Here is a 12,587-nt window from a genome sequence, read left to right on the forward strand (position 1 = left end):
CTTCCCAGCCCTGATACCGATCAGGAAAGGGGTAATTTCTAACAAAGTTTTTCTCTTGTTGATTCCTATTTCTAGGTGTAGTGCTTTTCTCCCCTATGCTGCCTACGGATACTAATAGAGTAGGATTGGCCTGTAATCCATACCATACCATATCCTGTAGGTGTAACCTTTCGCTCAATACTCAAATCTACAATTGAAGTATCTGAAGCCGCATCAATCGAGGATACACGACGGAAGGAATTGTTAGTTCGCCTCACCTTCCCGAAGCGTGGGTTTGTTTGCTTTACAAATTTGGTTCTCTCTATGCCAACCCCCTCTCTTTTTCGTAAGACTGAGGTATAGGTAGGGCTAAAAAAAAGCAAAAAAAAAGAGTCAAATCGCACCATCTCTATAATAAGTAAATGCCTTTTTTTCTCCTGAGGTTGTCGGAATTATTCGCAATAAAATATTGGCTACAATTGAGGAGGTCTTATCAATGAAATTTCCATTTACACGGGATCTAGGCATAATTCCCAACCCATTCTATATAGAATTGTTTTCATTCCTTCACAAAATAACATAAAAACAAACACATTCGATTCTTATAATTATAAATAGATTGATCCATATGCTCTACTCTAAATCCATATGCTTTAAATGGATAAGAGAGATAGAGATATGGATTTTCCGCTCAGCTCAAATTGTATCCTTTTCCTTCTGCTTGGACACGAAGAGATATGAAATATTTGACTAAGACTGGATTTCATTCCACTTTGCTATTTCTGAACAACAACTTATGTTATCAACTATTTCGTGTTTTCAAAGTTATTAATTGTCTCATACCCTATTTTTGATTTCGATAGTATGGTGTAGCGTATCTTATGCAAACGGAATTCTAAGGTTTCTTTATTTTATTATGCAATAAGAAGAATTCTTCCATTTTCTTTTTCTTTAGTTGCGGGAAAACCCAAATTAAAACTTTTTTTTTATAGCGAGCGCAATTTCTAGTAAAAAATCCTGTATCCTTCCACTTAGATCAAAAGGAATTTTTCCAATAGAACTATGGAACCCCCGAGTGGTTGCGGTTGTACCTGTACTGCAGGAATAAGAAAACTCGCTATTCACTCAGTTTATTTTCCATAATAAGTTATGTAGGAGAGATGGCCGAGCGGTTCAAGGCGTAGCATTGGAACTGCTATGTAGACTTTTGTTTACCGAGGGTTCGAATCCCTCTCTTTCCGTTTTTCTTAATTCATCAACGTTAAGGATCACAATGTATCAAATCAAATAACAATTTTTTCCAGCAATAATATCTTATATTATCTTATTTTGATTTAATAGAAATTAGAAATTCTCTATAGCAAATTACTGTGGTATGTAAAATACACATAGAGGAAAAAAGAAAAAAGGATCCTAATCCTAGGGTTAATCAATTTTAGCTAGTTGATGGGAAAATACAAATTAATGGTAATGGTCTTAGGGCGATTTAGTTCGGGGAAAGGGGAAGGGGAAGAAAATTCTATGAACCTTTCCTTTTTTCGTTAAGTTCAAGTCTGACGAGAGTAATATTCTACAACTAACAACTCATTTATTTTGAGACCGACCCACTTCCTATCTAGGATTTTATTTACTAGTCCTTTATATTCCAACGTGTCAATCGCCAAATGCTTTGGCAATTTCCCCGGGTCCGATGAAGCAATATAATTTTGAACCAGACCTTTTGATCTTTGGTTATCTTTCGTAGTAATAATATCTCGGGGTTTGCAACGAAAACTTGGTATATTGACTATACGACCATTAACTAAAATATGTCTATGGTTGACTAATTGGCGGGCCCCAGGAATGGTTGAAGCCATACCCAATCGAAAAAGGATATTATCCAAACGCATTTCAAGTAATTGTAGTAAAACCTGGCCTGTTGACCTTTTTGCTTTTCCAGCGATATGTACATATCTAAGTAATTGTCGTTCTGTCAGACCATAATGAAAACGCAATTTCTGTTTTTCTTGAAGACGAATACGATATTGCTCCTTTTTCCCAGAATTGAATTTTTTTTTAAGATTACTTCCGGATTTAGGTGTTTTTCTAGTGAGTCCTGGTAAAGCTCCCAGACGGCGTATTTTTTTTAAACGAGGTCCTCGATAACGGGACATGAAGACTCCTTTTTTTATTTTATTGAAATTTCATTTTACACAATTAATTTCATTGTATTTACATTACAGAATACATCGAAATTAAAACTGAATTAAACTACAGGATAAACAGAGTAAAATCAACTAAAGTACCCAAAAAAATGGAATTTCATCAAAATCTTTATTTTTTGTATATATATTATTTATTTTATTGTTTTGTATCTAGCAAAATTGTAAGGTAAAAAACATAAAAGATCCTGGATTCTCCATTTAATTCGGAAAAAAAGAGATTCTTGTTCGTAGAACATCGATAGAGAAAAAAAAAAGCCGACTATCGGATTTGAACCGATGACCCTCGCATTACAAATGCGATGCTCTAACCTCTGAGCTAAGTGGGCTTACATAACGGAAATAGTGTAACAAATAGAAATAGGTATAGTATAGGAAATCCGTAAAATCTCAGATATTAGTTATTAATCTTAGCTATTAACTAGTTCTAAATTTGAAGTTATACTTATAAAAATAAAAAAATACTAAAACTTCTTAAAGATAAAGTTAGCTTGATATGCTTAACTATAGGATATTAAAAAATAAAATTATAGAATTTATTGGTATTTTCATTTGATCATTATAGACTTTATTATTTGTTAATAATTTGAGGATTAATATTTCACTAAGGGGAACATAGAGTCAGAGTAAATAAAATTGCTAATTCTGATTAGAAAAAAAGAATAAATATCAAGCGTTATAGTATAATTTTGAATACTATAAAAAAGTAAGACGGGAGGTGGGGGAGATAAAAACTTTTGGATATATTGATTCGGATTGAATTGCAAATACATCAAGGATAGAATCAATTCAATTCTGAATTGCAATAAGCAAGCGAGGTCTCTCAAATAGAGTCGAACTGAACTGCTAGACTACGTTGAGTGATGAACTCAATGATTCAAAAAAAAAACTAAGAGATGGATGAAATTACACAAGGAATCCTGGTCTCAAAGAAGAGGGAAATGGGGATATGGCGAAATCGGTAGACGCTACGGACTTGATTGTATTGAGCCTTGGTATGGAAACCTGCTAAGTGGTAACTTCCAAATTCAGAGAAACCCTGGAATTAAAAAAGGGCAATCCTGAGCCAAATCCGTGTTTTGAGAAAACAAGGGGTTCTCGAACTAGAATACAAAGGAAAAGGATAGGTGCAGAGACTCAATGGAAGCTGTTCTAACGAATCGAGTTAATTACGTTGTGTTGTTAGTGGAATTCCTTCTAATTCTAAATTAGAGAAAGAGGGGTTTTATACCTTATACATTTAATAAACACGTATAGATACTGACATAGCAAACGATTAATCACAGAACTCATATTATATTATAATTATAATATAGGTTCTTTATCTTTTTTAAAAATGAAATTAGAAATGATAATGATTATGAAATAAAAAACTCATATCATAATTTTTTTTTTTCATTATTGTGAATCCACTCCAATCGAATATTGAATAATCAAATTCTTCAATTCAAATTCAAAGTTTTCGAGATCTTTAAAAAAGTGGATTAATCGGACGAGGACAAAGAGAGAGTCCCATTCTACATGTCAATACTGACAACAATGAAATTTCTAGTAAAAGGAAAATCCGTCGACTTTATAAGTTGTGAGGGTTCAAGTCCCTCTATCCCCAAATCCTCTTTTATTCCCTAACTATACTATATTATTATTATTTATCCTCTTTTTTTTCTTTTTATCAATGCAATGGGTTTAAGATTCATTAGCTTTCTCATTCTACTCTTTCACAAAGGAATGCGAAGAGAACTCAATGGATCTTATCCTATTCATTGAATAGATTTCTTTTTTATTAGAGTATCGGCAAGAAATCTTGGTTATTCACTCTATTTTTAAGTTTTATTTAAGTAAACCATGCACAATGCATAGGACTACCCCCCCATTTTCAAATTTTAAATTTGAAATACTTTAATTAATTTTTAGTCCTTTTAATTGACATAGATACAAATACTCTACTAGGATGATGCACAAGAAAAGGTCAGGATAGCTCAGTTGGTAGAGCAGAGGACTGAAAATCCTCGTGTCACCAGTTCAAATCTGGTTCCTGGCAGAGAAAAAAAAAAGATCCACCGAATAGGTATTGATCCAAATACCTCGAGATGGATTGTGATACATATTCATTAATAATATTTATTCATCTAAGTGGATAAATCTATAATATAAATATAGAGGCACTTCTTTTTAAAGAAGTTTTAAAATATATCTTTTCTTTATGATAAAGAAGGGGGTGAGATTCCCCTTTATTTTTTTGCGTTTCTTAATTTTGTATTCCGCTATTCCGACGAATATTTTTTTAGTCTTGCTTATCTTTATCTTATCTTATTTTCCTAGTTGTGCTAAGTAATGTGCGCGGTACAAAGTTCCTGGTAGAGAACTTCTTTGAGTCATCCTATTTTTCTGTTCATATGAAGGAAATTAATATGCGATTTTCAAAATAGGGGAATCCAAATGAAACCCTTTTTTTGCTCAGTCTATCTGGAATGCTTTTGTATAATTAGGAATTAATTATAAATAGGTATTCCGTTTCATCTAGGAAAAGAACCTAAAAATATTCCTTGACTTGAATAAAATCTGGAGTTGTGTTGTATAAGTGAGCATGAATTTCTTATCATTCAATGAGCATCTTGTATTTCATAAAAATTGGGGGTTATATAATCCTTACGTAAGGGCCAGCCTATCCAACTTTCAGGCATTAGGATACGTTTAAGGCGCGGATGATTATCATAAGAGATTCCCACCATATCATAAGATTCGCGTTCTTGAAAATCGGCACTTCTCCAAATCCAGAAGACAGACGGAATTCTAGGATTATCCTTTTGGGCAAAGACTTTTATGCAGACTTCTTCTGGATTATCTATACCATATTGTATTCTCGTAAGATGATACACGCTAGCTAAAGATCCACCGGGTGCTACATCATAAGCACATTGGGAGCGTAAATAATTGTAACCATATACATATAAAATGACAGCAATGGAATCCCAATCCCCTGCTTTTATTTGTAAAGTCTCTATTCCTCGGTGATCAAAGCCCAAAGATCTATGAACCACCTCATGTTTGACTAGCCAATTAGATAACCAACCCTGCTGCATTGTCTTCATCTCTCCCTCTTTGTATAAATATTTCACATTTCGGATGCAAGTTTGAAAGATTGCCCTGCTTTTTATTTTTCTACACAAAAGAGCCCCTCTCCTAATTCACTAATTTGTAGGAAGGTACTGAACTTTTGGATTTGAAAAAAGTTTCAGAAGATATATCTAATGTAGATGGTGATTGATAGAGCAATTCTTGCTCATAAGTTCCTGTATGAGTACTGCGCCTAACATAAAGCTTGTGACTGGTAGTAAAACATCTATTTTTATTTTGAGATAGAGTTCGATCCTCAACTATTTCTCGCGATATCTTCTTACGAAGTTTTGTTAGGGCATCTATAACTGCCTCCGGTTTAGGTGGGCAGCCCGGCAAGTAGACATCCACAGGAATTAACTTATCAACTCCCCGAACAGTACTATAGGAATCCGTACTGAACATTCCCCCTGTAATAGTACAGGCTCCCATAGCAATGACGTATTTTGGTTCAGGCATTTGCTCGTATAATCTCACTAAAGAGGGAGCCATTTTCATTGTTACCGTACCGGCTGTTAAAATTAGGTCTGCTTGCCTAGGACTTGATCTTGGTACCAATCCATAACGATCAAAGTCGAATCGTGAGCCTATTAATGAAGCAAATTCAATGAAACAACAACTGGTACCGTATAGAAGGGGCCATAAACTGGAGAGTCTTGACCAATTCGAAAGATCATTTGGTGTAGTTGAAATAACAGAATTGGAACTTGTTTGGTCAAGTAAGGGAAACTCAATCAAATTCATAACTGTCTCAATAGAATCTTTTCCTTCTTTTTTTTTGTCTAAATATTCAGTTAAGACCATTCCAAGGCTCCTTTTCGCCATGCATAAACTAAACCAACAACTAAGATAAGCACGAAAATCAAAGCTTCGATAAAAACGGATACACCCAATACGTCGAAACTCATTGCCCAAGGGTATAGAAAGACGGTTTCCACATCAAAAACAACAAAAACGAGCGCAAACATATAATAGCGTATTCGGAATTGTACCCAAGCCCCTCCCATGGGTTCTATACCCGATTCATAACTAGAAAGCTTCTCTGGTCCTTCACTAACCGGGGCTAAAAGTCCTGAAATCGAAAATGCCAAAATAGGAATAAGGCTTGCTATTATTAGAAATGTCCAAAAAATATCATATTCGTGAAGCAGAAACATAATGTACTCCCATTAATGTGGAATAGGCGGAACTTAAATTAGTCAATTCAATTCAGCATTGTCAATTTATCCAGAACTTCTCTCTTTTCCTCGGTGAAACAAGAATCTTTTTTGTTCAAACAAAAGCGCTTAGTTTAGCCTTTGTTTCCTCTGTGCTGCATCTTCTTTAAAGATTCATCCAATGGAATCCCAACTCCCTTTCTTTTGGATTTCCATTCTATTTAGATATGGTGTATGTAGATCTAATTCTTATATAAAGAAAACTTTCTCGTTTCACTTTGTCTCGCTTTCTCTAGAATCTCTAGAAAAAAGAATAGCTCTATCCTTTATTTAATATTTAATAATAAAATAATAAGAGACTATTAAATAAAAATGAGAATACTACTAAATTAGAACCTAATTAAGATAGTAGGACTAATCTATGCAGTATAATTAATGAGAAGTAATACTATAAAATAAAAATAAAGAACTCTATTTCAGAACTATGAGACAGAATATTCTGTTTTCTTATTTACTCTTTACTTTATTTTTTCTATTTAAAGTTGATCAATTTACATAATGTATCTATAAACAAAGTAATAAATATACTTAAAACAAAGTAGGAATTCGCAAAATGGATAAAATCATTGCAGTTATTATAGGGAAGTCTAGAGATATCCTATTTGAAGGAGGACGGGATTCAAATCAGGGAAAGGATCCTTTCTTCTATTGATTTGATAGAAATTCGTTTTTCTTTTCCTGTCTGTATGATTTTGATTTTCGATGAATGAGCCTTTGGTAATGCTTTTATCTCTATTCTATGTCGCAGGCGCCTATCCAGTCTATAAACAAATACTAATGAGAAAATGAAAACTATACTAAACTAAAGAAAACATAGGATAGAGATCCTAAAATCTAAAAAAGGGCATATTAGGGCTATACGGATTCGAACCGTAGACCTTCTCGGTAAAACAGATCAAACGGATTATTATCGAAATGATTTGAACTGTTTCAAAGACCCAACATGCATTTTTTTGCATTGGGCTCTTTCATAAACTGATTTAAAGATCAGTTAGTCCACCATAGTTTTTCTTTACGGAAAGATAATGAGATGGCTCCCTGTGCTCTGATTGATTTTTTGTATTATGATCTATCTAGGAGCAATACCAAAGTGTTTCAAAGGAGGATTACCTTGACTTAGGTCTGCCTCCGGTCTAAATTAAATCAACCTAAGTGAAATGGAGTCTCTATCGTTCCACTGCAAGAGTTAACTATGAGACTTCATACACCTTAAAGTTCATAGAACGAAAAGAAGTTTTTTGGAGGCCCTTATCCTCATTACGCCTAGCATTTAGTGGGCTGGATATTTACCTTATCAACTAGCAAATCCATAAGGGTTCTATTTGATTAGGCACCTGAATTGGCACCTGAATCGGACTGAACCGACTGTTTGTCAGGCTACTGTTCTCCTATTCTCTCGAATCTATGAAGTAAGACATTGATTTTGCAATAAGATCGATTATGTTCATTGCATAATAAGCTCCTTTGAAAAGCATTGGCGCACGTGTAAACGAGTTGCTCTACCGAACTGAGCTATAGCCCTTATCACAGATATCTTAACATATAGATAATTTCTTGTCAAGATGAATATTTTCTAATGCCAGAGGATACCCCTTTGATCTGTATCTGTTTAGTATTTAGTTTAGTATTTAGTATATAACAGACCAATAACAGAGCGGTATTGCTTAGAAAAGGGATTCAATATATAATCGATCGAAGTAATGGGTCTTCCTTTGTGGTGATAAATTGCCTACTTAACTCAGTGGTTAGAGTATTGCTTTCATACGGCGGGAGTCATTGGTTCAAATCCAATAGTAGGTAAGTAGGTAGAAAAATTACTAGATAGCATTGGACTTACTTCGCTTCACTATCTAATAACTTTTTCTACCCCTCTTCCCTTTTTCTTTGTATCAACTATAAACCACTGGATTGTCTTCAATTGGATGGGGGAATCCAATTGACAGCCTCGATTCGTATCCTAGCTCGTCTGAGAGCGAGCTTCGCTTCAACCAAATCTTTCGTACCCTCAGCTTTACTCAAGTTAGCTTCGGCTATTTCAAGTGCCTTTTGAGCTTCTTCCGGATCAATATCACTACCCAGTTCCGCATCATTTCCTAAAATGATGATCTCATTATTAACTATTCTCGCAAAACCGCTCCACAGAACCGCTGTTAACCATTGGTCGTTGAGGAGGCGTATTCTCAAAGGACCCATATCTACTGCTGTGTTAATGGGGGCGTGGTTTGGTAATACGCCAATTTGGCCACTATTAGTGGATAAAATGATTTCTTTCACTTCACAATCCCAAATAATTCGCTTAGGAGTCAGTACATAAAGATTTAATTTCATTTCTTCGATTTGTTCTCCTCTTCTAAGGTTATAGCTTTCGTGCTAGCTTCATCGATGTTACCCACCAAATAAAAAGCCTGTTCAGGTAGGCCGTCTAATTCTCCGGAAAGGATTAGTTGAAATCCCCTAATAGTTTCCGCAAGAGCAACATACTTTCCTGGAGAACCAGTAAAAACTTCTGCCACAAAGAACGGTTGTGATAAGAAACGCTCAATTTTTCTTGCTCTTGCTACAGTTAAACGATCCTCTTCCGATAATTCATCCAAGCCAAGAATTGCGATAATGTCCTGAAGTTCTTTGTAACGTTGTAAAGTTTCCTTAACTCTTTGCGCAGTTTCATAATGTTCGTTGCCAACGATCCGAGGCTGTAACATAGTCGAGGTTGAATCTAAAGGATCTACTGCTGGATAAATACCCTTGGAAGCTAATCCTCTGGAAAGTACGGTAGTAGCATCCAAATGTGCAAATGTTGTGGCAGGGGCAGGGTCGGTCAAATCGTCTGCAGGTACATAAACTGCTTGAATCGAAGTTATAGATCCCTTTTTAGTAGAAGCAATTCTTTCTTGCAAAGAACCCATTTCTGTACTAAGAGTAGGTTGATAACCCACTGCGGAGGGCATTCTCCCTAATAAAGCGGATACCTCTGATCCTGCTTGAACAAAACGAAAGATATTATCGATAAATAAAAGCACGTCTTGCTTATTAACATCTCGGAAATATTCCGCCATAGTTAGGGCAGTTAAACCAACTCTCATACGAGCTCCCGGTGGTTCATTCATTTGGCCATAGACTAGAGCTACCTTTGATTCCTCAATATTTTTTTCATTAATTACTCCGGATTCCTTCATTTCCATATAAAGATCATTTCCTTCACGAGTCCGTTCCCCTACTCCACCGAATACGGATACGCCCCCATGAGCTTTAGCAATGTTATTGATTAATTCCATGATCAGTACTGTTTTACCTACTCCAGCCCCCCCAAATAGTCCTATTTTTCCTCCACGTCGATAAGGAGCTAAAAGATCGACGACCTTAATACCTGTTTCAAAGATGGATAATTTCGTATCTAACTCGATAAAGGCAGGCGCAGATCTATGAATAGGGAACGTTGCACTACTATCTACAGGACCCAAATTGTCAACAGGCTCCCCAAGAACGTTGAAAATTCGTCCGAGAGTAGCTCCACCGACCGGAACACTGAGAGGAGCTCCCGTGTCAATCACTTCCATTCCTCTCATCAACCCGTCCGTAGCACTCATAGCTACAGCTCTAACTCGATTATTTCCTAATAATTGTTGTACCTCACAAGTCACATTAATTTGCTTATCGGCAGTGTCTCTACTCTGGACTACCAAAGCGTTATAAATATAAGGTAACTTGCCTGGGGGAAAAGTGACATCCAGCACGGGTCCAATAATTTGATCGATACGACCTGTACTTTTTTCTTCAATTGTGGAAACCCCGGGAGGAGAAGTAGTAGGATTGGTTCTCATAATTATCACATAATTAAAAAAAAGGAATTTGTCGAAATTTTTCTTTTTTTATTGTTGAATAATGCCAAATCAAATCAAAAAAAATCCAAAAGTAAAAAGGAAATGAATTAGTTAATTCAATAAGAGAGAAAAGGGGACCAGGACTTGATTTCGTTGCCCAAGCGAATCCCATTCAATCGTTTACTCATGGAATGAGTCCGTTGGAAAGTTCAATCAATCTTTTTTTCATATACATACATTTTGCCTTTTGTGGAGGATCTGTGCCTACTCTACTTTCCTATCTAGGACTTCGATATACAAAATATATACTACTGTGAAGCATAGATTGCTGTCAACAAAGAATTTTATTAGTATTTAGTTAGGTATTTGCATTCAAAATAAGAAAAGAGAACTATTAAGAACTTGTAAAATAAGGATTAGGAATTAATTTGGGTTGCGCTATATCTATCAAAGAGTATACAATAATTATGGATTTGGTAAAGTCAAATCCATGGTTTAATAACGAACCGTGTTAACTTACCATAACAACAACTCAATTCCTATCGAATTCCTATAGTGGAATTCCTATAGGATAGAACATACACAGGGTGTACGCATTATATATGAATGAAACATATTCATTAACCTAAGCATGCCTCAATTTTCTTTAATGAGTTGATATTATATTAATTGAATATCCTTTTTTTTTGTTTTACGAGATTTTTTCTAAAGTTTCATTTACGCCTAATTAACATCGAGTAGACCCTGTTATTGTGAGAATTCTTAATTCAAGAGTTATAGGGAGGGACTTATGTCACCACAAACAGAAACTAAAGCAGGTGTTGGATTTCAAGCTGGTGTTAAAGATTATAAATTGACTTACTACACCCCAGAGTATGAAACTAAGGATACTGATATCTTGGCAGCATTCCGAGTAAGTCCTCAGCCTGGGGTTCCGCCCGAAGAAGCAGGGGCTGCAGTAGCTGCCGAATCTTCTACTGGTACATGGACAACTGTTTGGACTGATGGACTTACCAGTCTTGATCGTTACAAAGGACGATGCTATCACATCGAGCCTGTTGCTGGGGAAGACAACCAATGGATCTGTTATGTAGCTTATCCATTAGACCTATTTGAAGAGGGTTCCGTTACTAACATGTTTACTTCCATTGTAGGTAACGTATTTGGTTTCAAAGCCCTACGTGCTCTACGTTTGGAGGATCTACGAATTCCCCCTACTTATTCAAAAACTTTCCAAGGCCCGCCTCATGGTATCCAAGTTGAAAGAGATAAGTTGAACAAGTATGGTCGTCCTTTATTGGGATGTACTATTAAACCAAAATTGGGATTATCCGCAAAAAATTATGGTAGAGCGTGTTATGAGTGTCTACGTGGTGGACTTGATTTTACCAAAGATGATGAAAACGTAAACTCACAACCATTTATGCGCTGGAGAGACCGTTTTGTCTTTTGTGCCGAAGCTATTTATAAATCACAGGCCGAAACCGGTGAAATCAAGGGGCATTACTTGAATGCGACTGCGGGTACATGTGAAGAAATGATTAAGAGAGCTGTATTTGCAAGAGAATTAGGGGTTCCTATTGTAATGCATGACTACTTAACTGGGGGATTCACCGCAAATACTACTTTGGCTCATTATTGCCGCGACAATGGCCTACTTCTTCACATTCACCGTGCAATGCATGCAGTTATTGATAGACAGAAAAATCATGGTATGCATTTCCGTGTATTAGCTAAAGCATTGCGTATGTCTGGGGGAGATCATATCCACTCCGGTACAGTAGTAGGTAAGTTAGAAGGGGAACGCGAAATGACTTTAGGTTTTGTTGATTTATTGCGCGATGATTTTATTGAAAAAGATCGTGCTCGCGGTATCTTTTTCACTCAGGACTGGGTATCCATGCCAGGTGTTATACCGGTAGCTTCAGGTGGTATTCATGTTTGGCATATGCCAGCTCTGACCGAAATCTTTGGGGACGATTCTGTATTACAATTTGGTGGAGGAACTTTAGGACATCCTTGGGGAAATGCACCTGGTGCAGCAGCTAATCGAGTGGCCTTTAGAAGCCTGTGTACAAGCTCGTAACGAAGGGCGCGATCTTGCTCGCGAAGGTAATGAAATTATCCGAGCAGCTTGCAAATGGAGTCCTGAACTAGCCGCAGCTTGTGAAGTATGGAAGGCGATCAAATTCGAGTTCGAGCCGGTAGATACTATTGATTAACTAGATAAAACTAAAGATAAAGAAAGGTAT

At 36.1% G+C, this 12,587-nt stretch overlaps 3 non-coding genes across 3 annotated transcripts; 2 read left to right on the forward strand and 1 right to left on the reverse strand.

Annotated features, from left to right (window-relative positions):
* The first annotated feature begins 1,133 nt into the window (after positions 1-1,133).
* Positions 1,134-1,220, forward strand: TRNAS-GGA (transfer RNA serine (anticodon GGA)). The gene has a single exon. It is a non-coding gene; the product is annotated as a tRNA-Ser (tRNA).
* A 1,216-nt stretch (positions 1,221-2,436) lies between these two features.
* On the reverse strand, positions 2,437-2,509 carry TRNAT-UGU (transfer RNA threonine (anticodon UGU)). The gene has a single exon. It is a non-coding gene; the product is annotated as a tRNA-Thr (tRNA).
* A 1,639-nt stretch (positions 2,510-4,148) lies between these two features.
* TRNAF-GAA (transfer RNA phenylalanine (anticodon GAA)) lies at positions 4,149-4,221 on the forward strand. The gene has a single exon. It is a non-coding gene; the product is annotated as a tRNA-Phe (tRNA).
* The last annotated feature ends 8,366 nt before the right edge of the window (positions 4,222-12,587 follow it).

This window comes from Aegilops tauschii, unplaced genomic scaffold (genome assembly GCF_002575655.3).
Source record: "Aegilops tauschii subsp. strangulata cultivar AL8/78 unplaced genomic scaffold, Aet v6.0 ptg000929l_obj, whole genome shotgun sequence".
Classification (NCBI taxonomy): Eukaryota; Viridiplantae; Streptophyta; class Magnoliopsida; order Poales; family Poaceae; genus Aegilops; species Aegilops tauschii.